At 41.1% G+C, this 14890-nt stretch overlaps 1 pseudogene; it reads right to left on the reverse strand.

The window, feature by feature from the left end:
• Positions 1 to 12578: 12578 nt before the first annotated feature.
• LOC102431786 lies at positions 12579 to 13154 on the reverse strand (annotated as a pseudogene).
• Between the last annotated feature and the right edge of the window lie 1736 nt (positions 13155 to 14890).

Genomic DNA, 14890 nt, shown 5'->3' on the forward strand with positions numbered 1-14890 from the left:
TTACATAATTTGTAGGCCATTTAAATTTTTCTTACAACTCAAAGATGCTGTGTTCATTTTCATTCAGTATTTTTTCTATCTGTGTTTTCTTTTAGACTACTATTTCTTCAAATTTATTTTTATTTTCTTGTGCAAAATCTAATCTACCATTATTCCTACTTATATTTAAAAACATAATAGACACTGAAATTCACCTTTACAAATTTATTTGGATTTTAAAAAATACCTTCCTTTTTTGGACTAAACTTCTGAAAACATGAAATAGAGTTACTATAACTGTTTTAATGTCTTCTTCTGTTCACTTTTAACATGCATGTCATTTATAAGTGAGTTAATTTCAATTGATTCATTTATTTTGGAATTTGTAGTGTGTGAATGTGAGTATAGAACATAAGTATAGAATGTATACAACCATTAATAATTTTAATATACTGAAATACAACATATTGTCTATGTTGAAAAGAAGATGAGGTTGCTTTTATTACTTTTGCAAGTAGAGATATCTAGGAGGAACCTTCATCTATCACAAGGGTTAGCAATCTGTATTAAATTCAATTACTTACCTACCTTCCTCTCTATATTCTTAACTTCCTTATATAACAATCTGGTTTGTGTGCATGTATGCATGCATACCTTTGTTTATATCTCAGCACCTGGTGTAGTGTCTTGTATGTGTCAGGGACTGAATTAATAATTTGTTGAATAAATAAATGTGGATATGAATGAAGAATGAGTGAATGAATGAACGAGATGGAGAGAGCTTAGTAAACGTATTTGGTGCAGAAAAGTCCAGGGGGGTGGGGGAATTGTTCTGTTTGATGCTGGTTGAGATTAGGTTGAGAAATTAGATTATAAAGTATACATTTTTTTTTAAAAAAAGATGTGTTTTAGCCTTTGTAAAAAAATCTTTGATTAAAAATGTTCTATCCTATATAATCCTATATAATAAAAGTCTGATATGCTAAGTGTCCGGTCATTTGGCCATCCATGCAACCAATCAAAGTGTAATATGTTAATGATATGCGAAGGCCACTCAACCGCTCTCTACGATGTGCACTGACCACCAGGGGGCAGATGCTCTGACCGGTAGGTTACCTTGCTGCTGGGGTCCAGCCAATCAGGACTGAGCAAGATGGGCAGGACACACCCTGGAGCCCTCCTATGGTCCCTCCCTGGCTGGCCAACCTCCCACGTCCCTCACCGGCACTGATCATGCACCGGTGGGGTCCCTCAGCCTGGCATGTGCCCTCTCGCAATCCAGGACCCTTCAGGGGATGTAGGAGAGCCGATTTCCACCCAATTCCACAGGCCAGGCCGAGGGACCCCACTGGTGCAAGAATTTGTGCACCGGGCCTCTAGTCATTTAATAAAATCAATCTAACACAGGAATCTGTTGTTTTAGGGACTGTATTGTCTTTATAATTCTTTATGAATCTCATCTTGAACCTCATATTAAATAAATGGACCTTGAAAATATATTCTATTCAACACATTTTGAAAATCATTCATTCATGAAATTGGTGCTCAGACAGTATCCATGAAAATATAATCATATATAATTCATGATCATCAAAATCCTGTTATGGCATATACTTTAAGACAAGAAATGTTTATACCATCATTCAGAGTTCTTACATTAAGAAACATTTTAAGTTATGAGTAATTTTTAAGAAAATATTTAAAATTTTTCTATTTTCTGAAGAGTAACTCAATATCTGCTGGGCACATATAAGTAATATCTCATTGTATGAGTCTTCTATTTTTGTATATAAGGTATAACATAAAGTGAAGTTTTGTCATTTTATTAGACCATATGAACTGCCTGTTTAGCTCACCTAGAGAGAGGAAAACAAGCTTAAACAAATATTTGGAAACTATATTTTTCAAATTGGTTGTTAATTAAGATGGTTTATTCTCAATCTTTTTCTTTCTTTACTTGCTGTTTAGACTATTATTATAATCAGATTCATGTTCAATACCAGGGTGCCTGGGGCCAGAGTACAGATAGAGGTTCATATGTTTATAAATATTTGAAAGTTAGAGATGAAAGCAACAAGTTACAATGTAAAATAGGTTTCACCCTTCTCCAGTGATAAATTTCTTCATAAAACCCTGGAGGTTAGATTTGAACTTATACTCCTTGGAGTGACTGCTTACAAATTCCTCTGACCTTTAACCATGCTGCACCACTTTTTACCAGTGGGGCTTTGCTACTCATCCCACCCTTGCAACAGCTGCCTCCTAACAACCCTCAGGTTTAAAATTGTGCAAATCTTTGCAGAAGTCAGAGTGCTCTGCCAACAGTCCTTTGGGACTACAAATTCTAGGTTTCTGAACATCAAAAAGTGGATTAAAAAGGAGACCACATCCTCAGGTGGGAGTGTCATCTTCTTGACACTTACCATTCTTTACACTGTAGAGAGGGACATGGTAACAGTCATGGGTGAAAGAAAGTCTGATCTGGTCCCTCTAAAGCACCAACTTCAGGGCAGCTGGGTGTCTATTTTTGCTGGGTCCAAAGAGGCACAAATGTAATAAACCTGAAAATCTTAGACTCAGCAATATTGTCAAGTCAACTTCAATTGTGTAATTATATTTGTTCCACTTCCAGATTACAACCACACTTGAGGGAAAAAGAAAACCTTTTCATCTTTTATTCTGAATGATTAAAATTATTAGATAAATATATGCATTTACACAGACAATACATTTAATTTCAAAGCTTTGTCAAATATAATGATCAAGTATCCAGGAAAGAAACATACAATATGACATGAATTGTAATAGAATATTTTTAAGTTTGCCAAGTATTGAATACAGAAATATTTAACTTTCAATATACATTAAAATATACTTTCAACAACCTAAATTTACATTGTCCAGAAATCATTGGCATATTTCTAAACAGGCATTGAATATGTTATCGGTGCGGAGAGCTCATCGTCTGCACCAATAGCTAGTGGGAGTAGGCTTCTTGCAATATCCTGAGAAAAGGAATTTTCTGAGACTTGCAGAGGAGGATGAGATATTACAGAAAACCTGTTTTTTTGAGGATTTACACCCCTGAGTTTCAATTGTCACCTTTCCTTTTGTCCCACCAAGGAAGAAATGTAGATGTTGGCTTCAGCAGAGCTAAAATCAAAGTCAGTGTCCAGAGTTTCTGTGCCATGTTGTTACATAATCTATGCTATCAGGCTATCTTAATTTGTATTCCAAGCTGTAGTCCATTTGTCCATTACATGTGAGGTCCACGTGGCCATGGGCCATATGGGTGAATGCAAGAGAGCTGAGAGAGGACCAAGAGAGTACAAACTGCTTTGGCTGAGGTATTATGTATCCCCAAATTATCACAGGCTTGCAATGGCACTGCCTACTCTAGCCAATGACTTCTTTTCTCAGGTTTGACTGACAGTAAGCACCCAAATTCACTGTGCATGGGTCCATTCTTCCCTTTTTCCAGTCCTTTTCCCCAGCAATCAGCATGGAATGGGCTGGTGGTTCCCCTGGGGAGTGTAAAATGGCAGCTTTCTGGTGAAGCAGTCCAAATTACTTATAATGCCTGGCCTCTCTTTTGCTCCTTTCCTATTGTTAATAACTAGCTATTTACAATGGTTTCAGTCCCCCATTTAGAGAGAAACAAGCCTCTTTTTAATCTTACAAAGAATAAGTAAAGGTCTAGGGCAGTGATGGCGAACCTATGACACACGTGTCAGAGGTGACACACTAACTCATATTTTTGGTTGATTTTTCTTTGTTAAATGGCATTTAAATATATAAAATAAATATCAAAAATATAAATCTTTGTTTTACTATGGTTTCAAATATAAAAAAAATTCTATATGTGACACGGCACCAGAGTTAAGTTAGGGTTTTTCAAAATGCTGACACGCCGAGCTCAAAAGATTTGCCATCACTGGTCTAGGGAGAGGTAACACCCATGTGGTAAATGGAAAGACTAACTTTACAGTGTCCCAGATTAGCCTGAAGGAGTGGCTTCCCTGAAGGCTAGGGTGTCCCACCTGTTCAAAGCCCTCCTGTATACCATACTTAAATTAAACTAAGGGAAACATTCTAAGATTTTCTCTGTGAGAAAATTTGGGCAGAAAAGGGAAAGCATATTCAAGTGAAGGTGATAGACCATCTATATTTCATAGACTCAACCATAAGTCCAAATGTTGAGTCTCATTTTAGGAGACAGTGATGCAGATGACTTCTAAAGTGAGGCTTATACTATGTGCACAAGCAGTCAGGTAAATAAGGACATAGGCACATATTCTATGAAAATAGAAAGAAGAACAAAATAATACAAAGGTCAATGAACATAGCAAATAATAAACTAGTTGAGGAGACTTCCAGATGCAAGGCTTTTGCTGGAATGAAATCAAGCAATGACAATCTGATAGATTGTCTGAAGTTAGGACATTGCTGGTGATGTCATCAGGTGCTGAGGTCTGTGTGGCATACAAAGACCCAGATTTAAAAACAAAACTTTGAAGACAGTTAACTGCATTTTAGTTCAATATCCATAATGGGACATTGTGCTTTCCATTGAAACAAACATTTTCTCCCTAAGATTACCCTCATTTTAAAAGAGACTGCATTAAGTCCAGTTTTAATTTGGCCTGATTATTTGCATAAGCACAACAAGAATAGTAACTGGTCAAATAGGTCACACAGACTTTTTAAAAGGTGAAAGATTTATACGATCTGAAGAGAAACCAGAGTATCACAGTGAGCAGTCAGACCTCAGGGCAGAGAAGCCAAGTCACAGTTGCCATCGACTTTGTAGTGTGAGAAGTCAGACCTCAGGGCAGAGAAGCCAAGTCACAGTTGCCATCAGACTTTGTAGGTTTAGGTCAATTCCTCAAGTCCTTGACGTTTCCAATATGTCTTGAGGTTTCTTCCTTCATTCCTTACCTGAGTGTGGGGAAGCACGAGACTTGGTTAGAAAGTCTGTAAGGAGGATTTTCCGAAAAGTCAGGGGCCTCTAGGAGGACCTTGCCGAAGGTGGCAGCCACTGCCTTGACTTTTCCAAACAAGTCCAAGCCCCTGGGTGTTTTACTGGAATCTCTATGTGTAGTCTTTAGAAAGCATGTGCTTTCTCAAGGATGCTTACCCTGCTGATAGAATCTAATAGTTACCGTAATTTTAGTTCAAGCTGTTGTTACAATAAAAGCCTAAGGAGGTAGGCGATCAGGGCTGTTTGGTGCCTATAGCCAAGCAGTCTCTTAGCCCTCTCTTTCCCAGAAACGTGTGTCAGAGTAATCCATTCATCTGTCGCTCAGGGTCTGCTGGTCAGCCCTGGCACCTAGGAAGAGTGCTATGAACCATGTGACCAAGCAAGGTATCAGATTATTCCTGAAGTGGGCTTGATCAGCTTTGAAAGTCAATCTTTTTTCATTAAGGCTTTCTGGTGACATTCAAAGTCCAGGCATGTCTCTCTTATACATGGCATTCCAGTCAAAGTCTCAGTTAACAAAAACACAAGTGAAGACTGGTCTTATACAAATAATTCTATTGCCACTACTGACTCCTTAAGAATTTCCAAGTTCTGGAGGGAAAAGGTAGGGAGAAAAAAACTAAAACTAAGCAATTAGCAAAGATTAGTAAACACATTCTATAAATTTCATATACATAGGCTCTTTTACTGGCAAACATACACTTTAAGAGACATACTTCCACGGAGACAGGTATTTTAGAGCAAAACTCACTGATTTAGTAAATCACAGGTAAACTAAGTTAAATTGATTGGCTCAGGTAACTCCTTTGAGAAATCTGGATTCCAGGTATCAATATTTCAGAGGCAGACCATTATTTCTTTGACAAACCTTGCCAGTAAAATCCCTTTCCAGAGTAGGCATTCTCAAAACACTGTGAATGGAAATTGTATGACAGATTTTGGGGAGATAAACCTAAAAACCTTTCGTCCTCTTGAAAGGGAGATTTGAGAGCTGAGGGAGGCATGAACGTCTTCTATGCTCCATAGCCCTCTGTCATAGATCAGAATCTGAGTGGCCTATGATACTTTAATTGCTGTAGCATCCCATAGCCATCCTATCTATGCCAGCTATGGAATTCATCCATATCCCTAAGTCTGTTCCCATGCCTGGGACAGAAATTCTTCAAGCAGTGCCAAAAATATTGCAACACAATTGTGCAGGTGTGGGGCTTTTAATTCCACATGAGAGATTCTGATGGCCTCTGACATTGCTGGAGGTCTCCACCCTTTACTGTCTTGGGTATAAATATTCTGGCGTTTTAACTGGGCTATAGGAGGGGAGAAAAAACATTCTTTGTTAACCTTGCAAGACAGAGATTTAATACCTGTGTCCTGGGTTAAATTCTGTTAGCCTCTGTCCTCCTTTTAGGGATAGCCAGCCTCAAAGATTAGGTAACAAAAAACCTTTCATATCTTCGACCACCTCTACATTTGAGGCTTTTCTCTATTACTTATACCCGTTGAAGAAGCATCCTATCTAATAAAAGACAAAAAGGATAATTGACCGTACCTTCGCTATGCTTCCCATTGGCTAATCAGGGCGATATGCAAATTAACCGCCAACAAAGATGGCGGCTGAAGCCATGCAGCTGAAGCGAGCAGGAGGCTTGCTTGCTCCAGTGATGGAGGAAGCCAAGGTTCCCCTCCTGCCCCAGCCTGGCTCTGAGCCCGAAAGCAACAAAGTTTTAATTATAGAAGCTAAACAAACCTCAGATACCTGCTTTCAGCAGGCGGTGGCCACAGAGTTGGAGCTCGGCTCTTAGCTCCAGTGACGGCAACAAAGTTTCATTTATAGAAGGTAAATAAATCCCAGAATTAAAAAAAAGAAAGAAAAAAAGGAGAGACTGGGAGCTTCAGTCCTGACCAGCCTGAAAACGGCCCTCAGCCCCTCATCCAGGCTGGCCAGGCACCCCAGTGGGGTCCCCCACCCTGAAGGGGGTGTGACCAGCCTGCAAACACCCATCATCCCCTCACCCAGGCTGGCCAGGCACCCCAGCGGGACCCCCACCCTGATCTGGGACACCCTTCAGGGCAAACCAGCCGGCCCCCACCCATGCACCAGGCCTCTATCCTATATAGTAAAAGGGTAATATGCAAACTGACCCTAACAGCAGAAAGACTGGGAATGACTGGTCACTATGACACACACTGACCACCAGGGGGCAGACGCTCAATGCAGGAGCTTCCCCCTGGTGGTCAGTGCGCTCCCACATGGGGGAGCTCTGCTCAGCCACAAGCCAGGCTGATGGCTGTCAGTACATCGGTGGTTGTGGGAGCCTCTCCTGCCTCCTCAGCAGCGCTAAGGATGTCCGACTGCAGCTTAGGTCTGCTCCCCACTGGCAAGTGGACATCCCCCGAGGGTTGCCGGGCTGCCAGAGGGATGTCTGATTGCCAGCTTAGGCCCAATCCCCTGGGGAGCAAGCCTAAGCCAGCAGGTGGTCATCCCCCGAGGAGTCCCTGGCTGCGAGAGGGCACAGGCCGGGCTGAGGGACCCCCCCACTCCGAGTGCACAAATTTTTGTGCACCGGGCCTCTAGTTAATGATAAGTAGCAAGACTTGCATACCCAAATACACAGCAGTAGTGTTTGCATGAATCAAAATACAATATCAGTTGCATTTGTAATAGAAGCTAAAACTTACCAGTGGTGCCTGGATGCAGCTTCCACCCTTCAACAACATGGGGGCTGTCGAGGGCAGATACAATTTACAATGCCCTCCTACAAGCAACATGGCACAGTGATGGCTGTGATCCCCACCCCTAAGCAACTAGCAGGGCAGAGGATGAGTCCAGGAAGCCAGCAGTTCCAGGGGGACTCATCTTGGACCAGACAGATAAACAGCACCCCTTCCCCTCTGGGGTTCAGCCCCCAGACCAACCTGGTCACAGCTGCCAATCCCTAAGCACACAGGGCGGGGTGGGGGGGAGGGTGAAGGGGAAGAGGCATGTACACTCAGCTACCAGAGAAGGTGAAATTCCCAAGCAGAGTTCTGGGTTGCAGATCCAAGTGAGGTCTGAGCTCCTGGAGGTGGCAAGCCTGCATGCACTGCGCATGAAGTTGCTGCCTGAGTGAAAGGGAGAAGGCAGGGAGAGGCAGAAGGGGAATGGAGCTGTGTTCACAGCTGGGGCGGGCACAGTGGCTGATGACAGTTTGCCCCACTGCACACTACAGAAGATTGGGGTGAAGCAGCTGGGCATGCTACAAACTCCTGGGCTGTAAGCCATGCCCTAAGCCCCTGGCCAGGGCTGGGAATGCTAGCCCCTCATGGGGCTGATGCGAGCTGGGGGCACTTGGGATTTCATGTGCCAGGAGTAAATTTCAAGCGAGTATGTGCTCACTTCCCACGTTCTGTTCTGTGTTCCCCTGGCACCCACCTGCCCGTTACCCTGCAGGGACTCACATGCTGAGGCTGTTTGTGAGCAGGGCTGGCTGTTCCCAAGCCATTGTCTGAGCCATGAGAGGTGGGAACAGGGAGAAGATGAACCATAAAAACACAGACGAAACGCAGGCAGTAGCAGAAAGGTGGGAAGAGAGGAGTTTTGTACACGGGGAAAATAGTAGGGGCACTAGGAACAAAGTCCGTGGCAACACACTTTCCCAGCTTTTCCCGGAGTCTGATGTGGCTTTGGTGCTGGGAGCAGGGGGCCACTTTCTCCTGGATCTGGGTCAGAAGAAGCAGAAGTGAAGTAGGGCAGAAAAAAAGAAGAACATAGGGGTGCATATATCCTTTCTGATTGGTGTTTCTGATTTCTTGGGATATATTCCTAGAGGTGGGATCACTGAGTCAACTGGCAGTTCCATACTTATTTTTTGAGGAAACGCCATACTGTCCTCCACAGTGGCTGCACCAGTCTGCATTCCCACCAGCAGTGCACGAGGGTTCCTTTTTCTCTGCATCCTCGCCAGCACTTGTCCTTGATTTGTTGATGACACCCATTCTGACAGATGTGAGGTAGTACCTCATTGTCATTTTGACTTGCATCTCTGGGGTGATCAGTGACTTTGAGCACTTTTTCATATGCCTTTGGCCTTCTGTATGAGAAAAATCTAGACAAGCACCAATACAGGAGAGAGTGTGAGCAATGAATTGTAAAACTCCCAGGCTAGGGAGAAAGGTTTCTCACCACAGTCCAGGCCAGGTGGTTCTGTTCTTTTGCCCTCTGAGTGCTGTAGGTCCAGAGGCTGTACTTTTGTAGGGAAGGAGCAGAGAAGGGATGCTTTACACACTTTACACAAGGCAATTTTCCTGGTGTCTTCCCTCTGTTGGGGGCCAAACTATTATTGGCATCAGTTGCTAGTGGGAGTGGGCTGCTTGTGGAATCCTGAGAAAGTGAATTTTCTGAGACTCACATGGGAGGATGAGATATTATAGAAAGTTTTTTTTTCCTGTGGAATTATACCATGGAGTTTCTAAGGTCCCATTTCCCTATGTCTCTCCAAGGAAGAACTGTATTTGTAGCTTCAGCAGAACTAAAATCACAGTTAATGTCCAGAGTTTCCATCCCCTGTTGGGACAGAATCTAATCCACCATTAGGCTAGCTTAGTTTGTGTTCCCAGCTCTAGTCCATTTGTCCATTGCGTGTGGGGTCTACATAGCTGTGGGCCACATGGGTGAATGCAAGAGGGCCAAGAGAGAGAGAGAGACAAGAGAATGCAACCCCCTCTGTCTGCAGGATATGTATTCCCAAATTATGGTGGGCTTGCATTGGCATTGCCTACGCTAGCCATTGATTTCTGTTCTCATGTTTGACTGACAGTAATCACCTTTCCTACATCATCCCAACTTCACTGCCCATGCATTCATCCTTCCCTTTGTCCAGTCCCTTCTCCCAGCCACCTGCAAGGAATGGGCTAGTGTTTCCCTGGGGAGTGTGAAATTGCAGCTTCTTTGTGAAGCTGCCAAATGACATGCTAATAATGTCTGGTTTACCTTTTGTTCCTTTCCTGTTATTACTAACCAAATATTTACAATGGTACCAAATATACCACTATTTAATAACTACATAATTTTACTTTTTACATAAGAAGGAACTATATTTTTATATAATCCCATCACATAAGTGTAGTTTCTAATTTAATTTTACTTTGATAAAAAATTAAATTACTTTCCATATTTTGAGTTTCAAAATTACTGGAGAAATCCTCTAAAAAATGTTCTGTTCTTGTGTATGTTATTTCTTTATTTGGACTAGCTGAAGTATTCGTTTAAGATTTTCTAGTACAGCTACTTGAAAATGAATGAGGGAAATAAATTTTGTTTACAAAGCATTTTAGAGTAATAGTTTTTTCCAATGATATATGACACCTATTATCATGTCAAGCACATTAAATTCTATTGGAAAATAAATGCAGCACAAAGTGATTTGTATGTAAACCACAATATGGGATTACTTGCAAATAGACTTTATGAAAGATTTTCAGATCCACTAGAAAAGTTCATTTGGCACATCACAGCTAACAGAATAGAATCTTTCTTGGGAGGAGATCTATATCTATAAAATACTTGTAGATTTTTCAGAACAATTGTGTGTGTGTGTGTGTGTGTGTGTGTTTAACTGCTATTTTACTAACACTTGATATCAACAATTCATCTGATCTAAATGTGTATCACTTAATCCATATATCTCCCTGTCCACTTTACCAAGAAACAAAGTTGATTTTCTCATCATATTAGAATTCTCTGGAGGTGCCCAAGGATATGTGAGGTAGAGAAGCATGGAGGTCTGGAAATGCAGATAAAGGGAGACTCCCATGCCCCTACTCCCTTGAATTTGTTTCACCCAGAAATATTCTATTTTTATATGTTATATACTTTGAGGTAATCCTATGATTTCATTTGAAAAAAATGGTTTTATGTCCTAAAATATTTGGCAATGCTTGGGCTAATATTAATTTAGGTTTCAGAAATTGTTGTATAATTTTGAATCAATATTATCATAAGACTAAAGGCCCGGTGCACAAAATTCGTGCATGAGGAGGTCCCCTCAGCCCAACCTGCACCCTCTCCAATCTGGGACCCCTCAGGGGATGTCCAACTGCTGGTTTAGGCCCAATCCCAGACATCCCTATCACAATCCTGGACTGGTGGCTCCTAATTGCTCACCTGTCTGCATGCCTGGTTGTCCCTAACTTCCCCCTCTGCCGGCTTGGTCACCCCACGCAGCCTGCTTGTTCAGTCATTTGGTCGCCCATCACTAACCCCCCTGCTGGCCTGGTCATAGACAGCCATCTTGTGAGGTGTGAGGGTTAATTTGCATATTACCTCTTTATTATATAGGATTATATGCCTTGTGTTTAAAATGCAGTTAAATTAAATATAACTGTTTTTTCTCTTTGGTAACTTAAGGAAGACACCTGGAAAAATAAATAGAAATTAATGCAATTCTTATATCACTAGAAGAAGAAAAAGAAAGGCCTGCTCTAATAATGAACCAAACATATCTGAAAAGACAGATGGTAAGGGGATATTGAAGAAATTGTATAAATCAGACAAAATTGTTTGACTGATTGATTGAAGGCTACAGGAAATTTCCAGAGGCAACTGACAAAACATTAATCTTTAAATATATCCCCTCCTCTAAACTAAATGAGATATTGCCTATGTTTAGAGTTCTCTATTTTTGAATCTATGTAATGAGTTGTACAATTTATTTATACACAGCAAATTGACAAATATTTTGTATCAATTGAATAATCACATTGAACTATTTGGATCTAGTTCATAATTGGAACTCAGAAAAAAAGAGCTAACTTTACATTCATGATTGAAATGGCATGATGCAAATTGAAATTGTATTCTGATTTATTTGTCTATATATTTATTAGAGCATAAAATACTACAATACATTAGATTGGTAATTATGATTATTATCTCATCTCCCATTAATGATAAATCATTCTATAAATAAGTTTGCTCTCGGTGATAGAATTTTGCTATAGGAGAATACATTACCATAAAACACTTAAAGTTGTTTCATATTTTTTTACATTATCTTGCTCGAAAAATTAACTCATAGTATTGGCTCTATGTTGGTTGTCAGAAAGACTGACAGTATGCTGAAGGATAGTAAACAAAGAATAATGGAAAAATAACAGACTGTCAAGTTGAAGGGAGCTGATACAGTGATCAATCTTAACATTAGCTTTATTAATGATTTTAAAAGTGATGTAAATGGAAATTAAATCTTCAGGTGATAAGTAATTTATTTCATAGTTTAAAAACAAGGGAAAATAATCATTGAGAATTGCAAAAAGGAATAAATGGGTGCAAACGTGCATTAAATAAGAAGGGAATATCAATTGCTCTTCATATTAAGACCATTGGAATTCACTTTTACAATGTTTGAAATGAAATATAGATAGGCAGTGGTGTAAAGTAAGGGGAAATGGAGTTAAACTACAGATGCGATGTGTCATATTCCTTTTGGCACCACAGATTGGTTGTCATCTAACTAATGGGTATATACTCAGATAACATGTTCCTGAATCATGGGAAGCAATATTATTTCTAGAAAGACAGTTCCTTCTTAGTAATGTGATTTTCTTTTTTATTGTGAATGATATTTTATTTAGTTTTTGTTTACAGCTGAAACTCTGGGAATTCAAAATGAACATCTTTGCCAGTGAGCTCCTTATAGACATCAGAGAAGTTTCAAGCTTGTGTTCCATGATGTGCTTTATCCAAATGAACCTTTATGAGCCGGCTGCCATCCAGGGTCACTTGAATTCCCTCGCCTACACTTTTACTTAGGAAAACCAAGTCCTCGGGGATCGCATCTAGCAAGGCTGTCAGAGTGAGGCTCCTGGGCTGCGTTTGCTTATTTGTTGATGCATTTTGTTTGTTTGTTTGTTTGTGGGCTTTTTTCAAGTTGGCTTAAGCAGAATTCTCCTCTGAGCGATAAAGACAATGTGCTTCCCACGGAACTTTTTCTTCAATTCGCTTACTAGCTAGACTTGGACTTTCTGAAATTATTTCAGTTGAGAAACAGGATCAAAGATAATAGCTTTCAGACCTACACCAACTTTATTTTATGGCTTGAGTATTCAACCCTAGTAGCTGGGCCTTTAGGATCTGGAGATCCTAGGAGATGCCTGTCTCAAAATCAGCTGGCTTCTCTCCATTGGGCTGCATGTTCCTAATGCTGGAACTGAACATGGCCTTCTTGGTGAGTGCTGGCCTGGGTAGAGGCCTTGGTCTCCAGAGAACTCATCAAGTCCTGGCAGCTGAAAAGCAACAGTGTCATATTCTTTTTAAATGATGAGAAATACTATTACAAATCTACACTAATAAAAGAGAAACATGGTAATTAGCGTACGACCGCTACCCTTTTCATTGGCTAATCAGTGAGTATATGCAAATTAACTGTCAGCCAAGATGGCGGCAGGCAGCCAGGCAGCTGAGAACAGGATGCTTGGTTGCCCCAGCGATAGAGGAAACCAAGGTTCCCGCCTGCAGCTGCGGGGCTCTGAGCTCCTGAAGCAACAGCTCCAAAAGATACAATGTTTCAATTATAGAAGCTAAAAGATGGCGGTTAATCTGCATACTCAGGCTCCAAGTGGTAGAGCGAAGCCAAACAGCCCTGAAGCCGCAGAGCCGGGAGGCCTCCCGGCCCCGGGATCAGCGGAGTCTGATGGAAGCCCTGTGTGTTTATGCACCCTGGGGGTTCAGAGGTCCTGTCCTAGGCAGAGGCCTATGGCGAAATTTTCGACTCTGAGAAGCAACCTACGGCTGGAAGGCGGCTCCCCTGACCTCAGTGCTGGAGAAGACCATTAAGCAGAAAACTAAAGAAACCGATTTTACATCATTTCCCAGGTGGAGAACAGTTGGCATGTAAGCCCCTGACCAGTGCCCAGCCTCTCCTCTGTCAGTCTATCTCACTCTTAGGTACCATGTTCTTTGTTCTGTCTTAACTGCAACTCATTTTTAAACTAGATTGCTTAGAAAAGAAGACTAAATAAAGTTTCCCTTAAGTTATTTAGGTGGTGCTGGGGCTGCTGGGGCTGCTGGGGGCCTGATAGAAGACATAAACACGCCAACCGGGGGCCTGTACCCAGCAGCCCCAAGGCCTGCCACCTTGGTGCTGGGGCTGCTGGGGGTATCAGAGACACAAACCCGCAGGCCCGGTACCCAGCAGACCCAAGGCCTTCATGGCAGCACTAAGGAGCAGCAAGCCAAGCGGTAGGAAGCAGCAAGCAGGTGGGCAGTAACAAGGGAGGGGTCCCGGACTGCAAGAGGGCACATGCTGGGCTAAGGGACCCCCCACCCATCCCCAGTGCACGAATTTCATGCACCAGGCCTCTAGTAGAGAATAATTGTCAAATAAGGAAGTACTTCTATAAAATCCAACTATATTCTAGCAATTGTCTTAAAAATCATGTAAGATGTATACTAAAAAATGTGGAATTATATAAACATGTACTATTTCCTTCCATGATTATCACCTTTGAATTTAATATCTGAGTTAATGAGAAATCAGATAACATTTTTTAATGAAAGAAACATGGATTTTATCAGAAATCCCACACATGGAAACAAGCCTGTCACTACTCTGTTGAACAATTTACATTTTAATAAGTATTAAGTTTTGTCTATTTATTTTGGGGATATATGATAAGTGTTACTATGCAGCTTATTTAAAATATTTATTGCACTATCTATTCTTATTGATAAATTAAATCATGTGATGTACTCACTAACTTGTCAAAAACAAGAATGGATTCTTTTTTATAATTTATAAATTATTTTCCAATGATTTCAAAATATATTTTACCCTGATACACATGTGCTTTGAAGTTCTCAGGGCAACAAACAGTCATAGGTATGCCCAAGGATAAGGAAAAGTTTAGTGTGCTTCTTCCTAATAGGTACCTCACCTCTCATCTAGAAAGCAT

The sequence above is a fragment of the Myotis lucifugus genome, unplaced genomic scaffold (assembly GCF_000147115.1).
Source record: "Myotis lucifugus unplaced genomic scaffold, Myoluc2.0 scaffold_81, whole genome shotgun sequence".
NCBI classification, from domain to species: Eukaryota; Metazoa; Chordata; class Mammalia; order Chiroptera; family Vespertilionidae; genus Myotis; species Myotis lucifugus.